Below are 7,168 nucleotides of genomic sequence, written 5' to 3'. Positions count from 1 at the left end.
AAATGATTTCTTCTTTGAAAGATTTCATACTTACATGGAGAGTTTAAGGATTCTCTATTGTCGAAAGTCAAGAAAGAAAGGTTTACTTTCCAAGCAAATGAGATAAATAAATTAAGAAAATCCCAATAACCTTAAGACAAACTGGTTTTCCTAATAGTAGGAAACTAAAACAATTGTTATGCAAGTCTTACGTTGACAATTAAAAAGATTCGATAGCGCAGCAAAAACTTTACGTCTAAAAATTATTGTTGGGTTGCTAAAATAACTAATTCTCACAAGAAATCTTTAATTGAATTTTCATCGATATGTTAATAAGATTCAGAGAGTCCTAAGCAAGTGAAAAACTGCACACAAAAGGTATACACTAATATATGTATACAGATATATGCTTTGTTCCTTCCTTTTCTATTATTGCGCGGTTGTCGAGTTTTTGTTCACTGTTACATATTCAACGACAGTTAAAACTAATCGTATACGAGTTACTTAAGAATATTTCGTTTTTCCTATTATAAATGTCATCTTTTTATTATGCTCCTTTTCTAACAATTGTTAATATCAAATCCATTTTAATCTTCCTTCTTAGCTGAGATTAACCTACTTAAATCTTCTTTGTCAGAATATACGAACAGCCAGCAGGTTTCTGTCATAGTAACTAAATCTCAGAGTCATAAAATCGCTTGTAATTAATCGACTACTAATATAATATAATACAACTTGATATTATGGTTGAACAGATTATTGGCGCAATAAAGACAACTTTCTATTAAATACAGTATAACTTAAAATTTCCAATCAAATATATTTATTGAGGTAAGATGTGCCTTTTACCACATTAAAGATCTTTTGTTTTATCATAGAATTAGTTGTTTTAACACTGTAACAATTAATGTTAGGTACAAAGCTTTCGCACTATCCAACCTATTTAATTAAAAACGTATTAAGGTTTGCACAACAAGCGGTAACTTTACTAAAGCGATCAGCCAATCGTTCCTCATACGTTATCACGATCGAAGTTGATGTTGCCGTCATTATTGAAAAAAATCGTGTCCACTTTTTAACCAGGAGTTCGTTAGAAGTGAAAATTACGGTGGCCACGACGCGCCAATTGAAATTGGAGCACGCTAGAGCTCGACTAGGACTCAAAGGCTTAAATACGCGGGTCCAACGTTCGGCCGGGGCCGAAATACACGGGAATGCTCGGGCCATTAGGGCAAGCCAGGTCGAAAGAGAGCGGCGCGATCGTAAATTAGGTGTACCGATGACACGTCGTCGTCAGGGCGATCGTTTCTACGTAGACGAGGGGGATCACCACATGGCACGAGCCGACCGGCCGACCGGGGAGCTATAAATGGGGGGCTCTCGTGCCCGGGCCCGTCATGATAGTCAGGATAGCGTGGCGCGCAATCGAGAAGTTGGTGTCATCTGTTGCATCGGTTACATCCTGACCGGCAGAGCGTGACTGCAGCAGTGTCGGCGGTGGTCGGCCACCGTAAACGAGGGGTGCGCGCACGGGACTAACTATCCCCTAATTGTCGGGCCCGTTAACAATGAGCACCCCCTAACAATCATTTAATGGCAGGTTAGTTCGGTCGTCGATATACCCGGTTCGATTTCCATCGGACTTATTGAAAAGTCTGCGGTCGACGGCGCGCGTACGACGATCCCGGTTCCCTCCGTCGCTGTAGCTCGACGTGACGAGAGTAGATCTGAAGAAAATGCGGGGACGCGCAGTGCAATTGCGAGCAAGAGAGAGAGAGAGAGAGAGCGTGAGAAGAAATGCCGAGGGATTCGATGCACGGGGCACATTTGTCTTGGATTATTTCGTGCCTGTGCACCGCGCGATCGTTTCATCTCCCGGCTCTGCAGAGGCCCCGAGGTCCTTATACGGGAACGCATCTTTGTTAAAGCACATTTTCTCGTCTGGAAGCATTAATTTTGATGCACGACAATATACGCGGGCCTGGCGCAGAAACGATTACCCATTACGAGGAAGCCGCTATAAAGACGCGCATGGGAGATAATGTTGAAAGACCGTTCGATTAGACGGACAGTACTCATTTGTCATCGACTTTGCATTATTTTTCCTTTCTTGTGCACATTCTGTCCGGTAATGGAGTTTAGGTTTCCGTCGATTTACCGTCGATTTGCCACGTAATGCAACGTTTACAGTTAGAATAGATACGTTCGATGCCAAATAGGCTGCTTTCAAGTATCATTCTTAACCAACAGTCGATGACCTTAGATATTCAATTATAAGAGGATCAGTTGGCAACAAGGAAGGTCTGTAAGGAGGTCTAATGTTAAACGACTGTCAGAAACACTCAAAGTGACATCCCATGCTGTTTCCTGCTATGCTATTACGGGTTATATGTAATATATTAACGAATTTTTTCAACGAACAATAGGACTGGACAAAGTTCAATACTTAAAGATCTAAATTACATATCCAATAGTGCTGCTTTTATTTTTCGAACTAATAAAGGAAACGTCTCCAATTTTAACACGCGCACACCTATATCGGCGTTATCTGATTAGTAAGCGATTGGTATCGTTCCGCTCGATTTTTTAATATGCTTCTGACCAAAGTATTACCTTACCCTACGATTTCCCTGAGATTTGCGAATCTACATATTAGTTTTATTCAGTAAAATTCTATTCGATAAGAATTGGCGAATTGGCTCCGGAATCCGCGGCGAATCCTCGCCGATGTCCTTCCGCCAATCTGCCCCGACTGAGATGATCGGCGCGGCGTGCGCCAATCGGTTTCGAAGTCGTGAATACCGCGAGGTGTATTCATCAATCGGCGCGAGACACTACCGTGTCTCGTGATGAATCTACGTATTAGTTTTATCCAATAAAATTCCGTTCGATAAGATTAGCGAGTCGGCTCCAGAATCCGCGACGACTAGTCGACCGATACTCGGACGCGCGACGAATCCTCTCGCCAATGTCCTTCCGCCAATCTGTCCTGACAGAGATGATCGGCGGCGTGCGCCAATCGGTTCTGAAGCCGTGAATACCGCGAGGTGTATTCATCATAGTAGTCATCTGTGCGCCATATTTCGGACAGGGCGCGTGCCGCGTGCCGATAATATGGCGTCCACCGAACGCAATAATTTAGGGAGTCGCGGCCGTGTAGAGAATGACGCGAATTCAGAGACACGGCGGTGGACGGCGTAATGCTAGGGCGCTCTGATGCAGAGGTAATAATTTACACCGATCGTGGCGTAAATATAAGAATATCACAAATGGCATATGGCAATGTCCCTGCCGCGGTTTCTCGCGACGATTAGAACCGCGAGAGGGAGAGGAGCCCTCCGAGTGTTAGCGGCGCCTGAGCGAGGAGCAGGAATAAAATGGACCGAGCTAGCACGGGATTTTCATATCCCCACGATCATTGAACATTTCTCCGGATCTACCGTTAATAATGTTTCAGAAGAACCCAGCGGCATCCCCCTCTATTTCATTTTCTATGTTATTTGGCAAAAGAATCGAATGGATATTTTTCAATGCCCTTAAACCGTCGTAAAATATCGTTTGCAAATATTAAAAAATTGTAATCGCATCTATTTGACGTGTATTTTGAACAACCGGACGACACGGGGTCATATCGATTTGTTGTTATCTAATAATTACTAAAGAATGATATTCCTGACCATAATTATTTTACTATTCAATTACAGTCTCAAATACTTTTCTTTCGGTGTACTCTATTATTATTACCGTTTCGATATTTTTTAATAGTTAAGATATCAACACGAATATTCCGTGATTTTCAGATACATTGGGTCCCTGCAATAAGAAAGCAATTTAGACTTAATTGGAGCGGCGATAGCTCTATGTGTTTGAGTTTTAAGTCATTGATTATTTTATCCCATACAACTAACGTCTAGCCGGCAGCAGAAGGTAATAATAAGATGGCGAGGTCCACCTAATTCAATGTATAGAGCGGTCGGTCGGGCGCTTGAATAGCTTGTGAACTGAGTTTTAGTAACGTGCGGTTTCTCCTTAACTCCCTTTTTTGCGCAACTTCTATTTCTTACTTACGCGTGCACACCTCGCGCCATTATGTTATTTCTATTATTGCTGGCGGATCTGCGTGATGCGAGCTCATCTGCGGCGTAACCCCCCCCCCCCTTTCTTTTCGCCTCCTCGTCGGTTTTCTATCGTCCCCGAGCGACTCCTTTCTATCGCCGGGCAACGTCATACACTCCTGTGCGAGCTATTATGGGGTCGCATTTATGCCACGCGTGTAGAAAAGTGCGTCGAGCCGAAACGCCGACCTCTCAATGCCGATGTCCACGTCCACGAATTATAATAAATCTTAACTGCCCATTTAACCTCCGATTCGATATGTGAATTTGCTCCAGAGAATAAATTAAGATGAAAGATGACTCTGTTACGTTCAACGGCTTTCTGAGCCAACAATCTTGAAGCGTTCATCGCAGGTCTGACGAAACAATCGAGGAAATTCATTGTAACACGCTCGGAATTCGAACTGATCGCTCAATTTTCCAGAGCTGATCTTAAACGAAAAAATTTACTGCGATCAATAAACATGTCATCTTTTGGTTTTAACTGTTTCCCATCAGTCTTTGCAAATGTAGGAATCAAGTTTCCTTGTTATCAGCGATACACCACTCCTCCCTATGCCACAATCTTAAGTTTTATCCGACTACCTCGTTTTATCCGACTTTCCTCTGTACCGTTTGTGAAGGGTAAGTTAAACGGGTGGGAAAGAAATTAGTTTCTGCGAGATTCAGCTCATTCGGTGCCTAATACTACGAGGGCTGAAATTTGTTGTACGATTTTCAACAGCACGATTTCTATAGAAATAAAGAATGCGTTTGATGATGAAGCTCGACCTTCGGCCGAGCGGCGATCGAAAACCGGCTATCTCGTGCGCGGTGCAGTTTCTGGATGAGCAACGAGTTTCTTTGAACGCGCGCTTCGTCCTCCGGGGACATCCTTACCGAGAACTCAGATTATTATATCATAACGATCGGCAGTTAAAGCGGCACTTATGATTTATCGGATTGCTCTCGCTCGAGGAAATCCTTTTTTTCTCCCTCTCTCTCCTTTCCTTCGGCTCGGGCATTAAGTTGCGCGCGCGTGATATCGATTAAGCCCGTTAATTAGCACATCCCGATGAATATTTTCAACCTTACTTGACGTTATCGTTTCGTTTCGCTTAGTGCGTATCAGCGAGAGCACTTTGTTACTTTTTAACAAGTTTTCCCGAGGATTAATTTAATAATTAGCGAGCAAGTCGGCGTGTCAAAGCGCTTGTATACTTTTCACGCTTCGCCTAATGGAAGGCGTGAAATTAAATGACTAAGCAGGTTGATACGAAAATTACACTGCTAATTAGTTTGTCGTTACGTTTGTATTTTTTTTCTTCAAACAGAACGTCCATGTTAACACTTGTCGACATAATAAGCGTCGAGATAGTTTTGCAGATGCAAGGCGTGTGCAGTGTTACGCGAAATTTATAATTATTTCTAAATTCGAAACTTTAAGTTAAAGACACACACATCCAGTTCCGATCGTGAACTTATGTCTTGTATGGCAATTAATAGACGAGATTAAAAATTAGCAATATTATGAAACATATTAGTGCCGTTTTCAGGTAAAAAGGTAATTTTTTTCGAGGAACTTCAGGGCGGTGCCTAGAAAAATTCGGGAGCGAATTGCATTGCGTGAGACGCATTTTGATACGGTACGATACTGCGAACGAGTTAGGCTGACTTTGATAATCGGTTCCGCATATCCTCTTGTTATTCAATGATTGCCCCGAAAGGATTAACGAGTTTCCGAACGGGCCGAACGTCGAGACGATGGAAAAATCCGCTCGACACGGAGTCAGATGGCTATAAAATTGATCTTCGTCCGGGGTGCCGACTTTGACACCATAAGGGTAGCGAAAGGTGCCTCGAAATTTTCGGTTTCTAGATCGCCTTCCCCGTTGTACCTGCAGCCTGGAACGAATTGGCTTCTCCCACGGGACACGGCGGAAGAAAGGTGCGATCTAAATTTGATTTCGATCATCGGGATCTTGACACTTTTAATGTAGTCATATCCAAAGTCGTGTCTCCCTGTGTCTAATATAAAAATTGTTTAATTGAATAATATTCTTTCATAGAACTTTTCATTAAATTTCTAGTATCAATAATTATAATAGAGACTTAACAAGTACACATAATCAAATCAAAGAAGAAAGCGGATTTTATTATACTAATTGAAATATTTAGAAGCGTTAGGTATCGATAGAAAGTTTGTATCAGCATGTAAATAATTTATACTTTCTTAAGGGGTTTACTAATAAATTAATTAGCTGACCAGTGACGTAACAACAAGCTATAGATACATAAAGTGTAAAAATTAAAAATCGTACGGTTCACTAAATATCAATACACGTGAAGAGCAGCGCGAAGGAAATGGAAAAAGGATAATCGAATCTCTCGGGCCAATTTGTTTTCCCGGTTCGAAAGGGCGCGGAGCAATGCGTTCGACGCAAATTGTGCCTGAAATCGATTTTCAGCGATCCTCTCGATGCTTGACCACTTCTGGTCACGCCCTAAGCCGAATGACCACTCGGTTAAAATCTGTCTCAGTTCCTCGCTGTCTCTTTGCTTTCTTTTTGGGTAATCCCTTTCCCGCCCTCCTTTACAACGGAATATTAGCTACGTTTTTCTTTTAACTTGCGCCGGCCTAGTGTCAAAAGCTAAAGACACAAATATCATTATACACTTTTATTACGTGTATAATAATTTTTTACAGTTTATATTAATACATATATCGAAAGAGATCGTGAGCTTGTTATTATTGATAACATCTTCACCTAATTAATTAGAAATTGAGACGTTAACTTGGTAACGAGAAGAAAAATCTTAAAATAATTAACACGAAATAAAATTTTGCATTCGTCCGTTATTAAGTTATGTTTAAAACAATTTTTTCGAATTTGTCGCTCTCACTAAAATGCCGTGACGCCAGATCTCATAGAGAAACGTCAAATCTATGCGAAATATGTTTTTATGCTTGATTACATGTAATGAAATTCGCGGCCTCAAGGACGAAAATTCTGTTTGAAGTATTTTATCGTTCGGCAGGTATATCGCGGGAGATATCTCTCTCTCTCTCTCTCTTTCTCTTTCTCTCTCTCTCT

The 7,168-nt window shown here is 41.7% G+C and overlaps 1 long non-coding RNA gene across 1 annotated transcript in view; it reads right to left on the bottom strand.

The window, feature by feature from the left end:
• Positions 1-767: 767 nt before the first annotated feature.
• LOC105567928 overlaps positions 768-7,168 on the bottom strand; it is an 18,249-nt gene continuing 11,848 nt past the window's right edge. Inside the window, exons 2-3 of the long non-coding RNA XR_001009407.1 lie at positions 898-901; positions 768-778 (exon numbers count right to left, since the gene is read on the bottom strand). This is a non-coding gene — a long non-coding RNA (uncharacterized LOC105567928). The remainder of the gene's footprint in view (positions 779-897; positions 902-7,168) is intronic.

Source organism: Vollenhovia emeryi, unplaced genomic scaffold (assembly GCF_000949405.1).
Source record: "Vollenhovia emeryi isolate VEMERY1.0 unplaced genomic scaffold, V.emery_V1.0 DF939133.1, whole genome shotgun sequence".
NCBI classification, from domain to species: domain Eukaryota; kingdom Metazoa; phylum Arthropoda; class Insecta; order Hymenoptera; family Formicidae; genus Vollenhovia; species Vollenhovia emeryi.
This window is presented reverse-complemented; position numbering and strand designations above follow the sequence as displayed.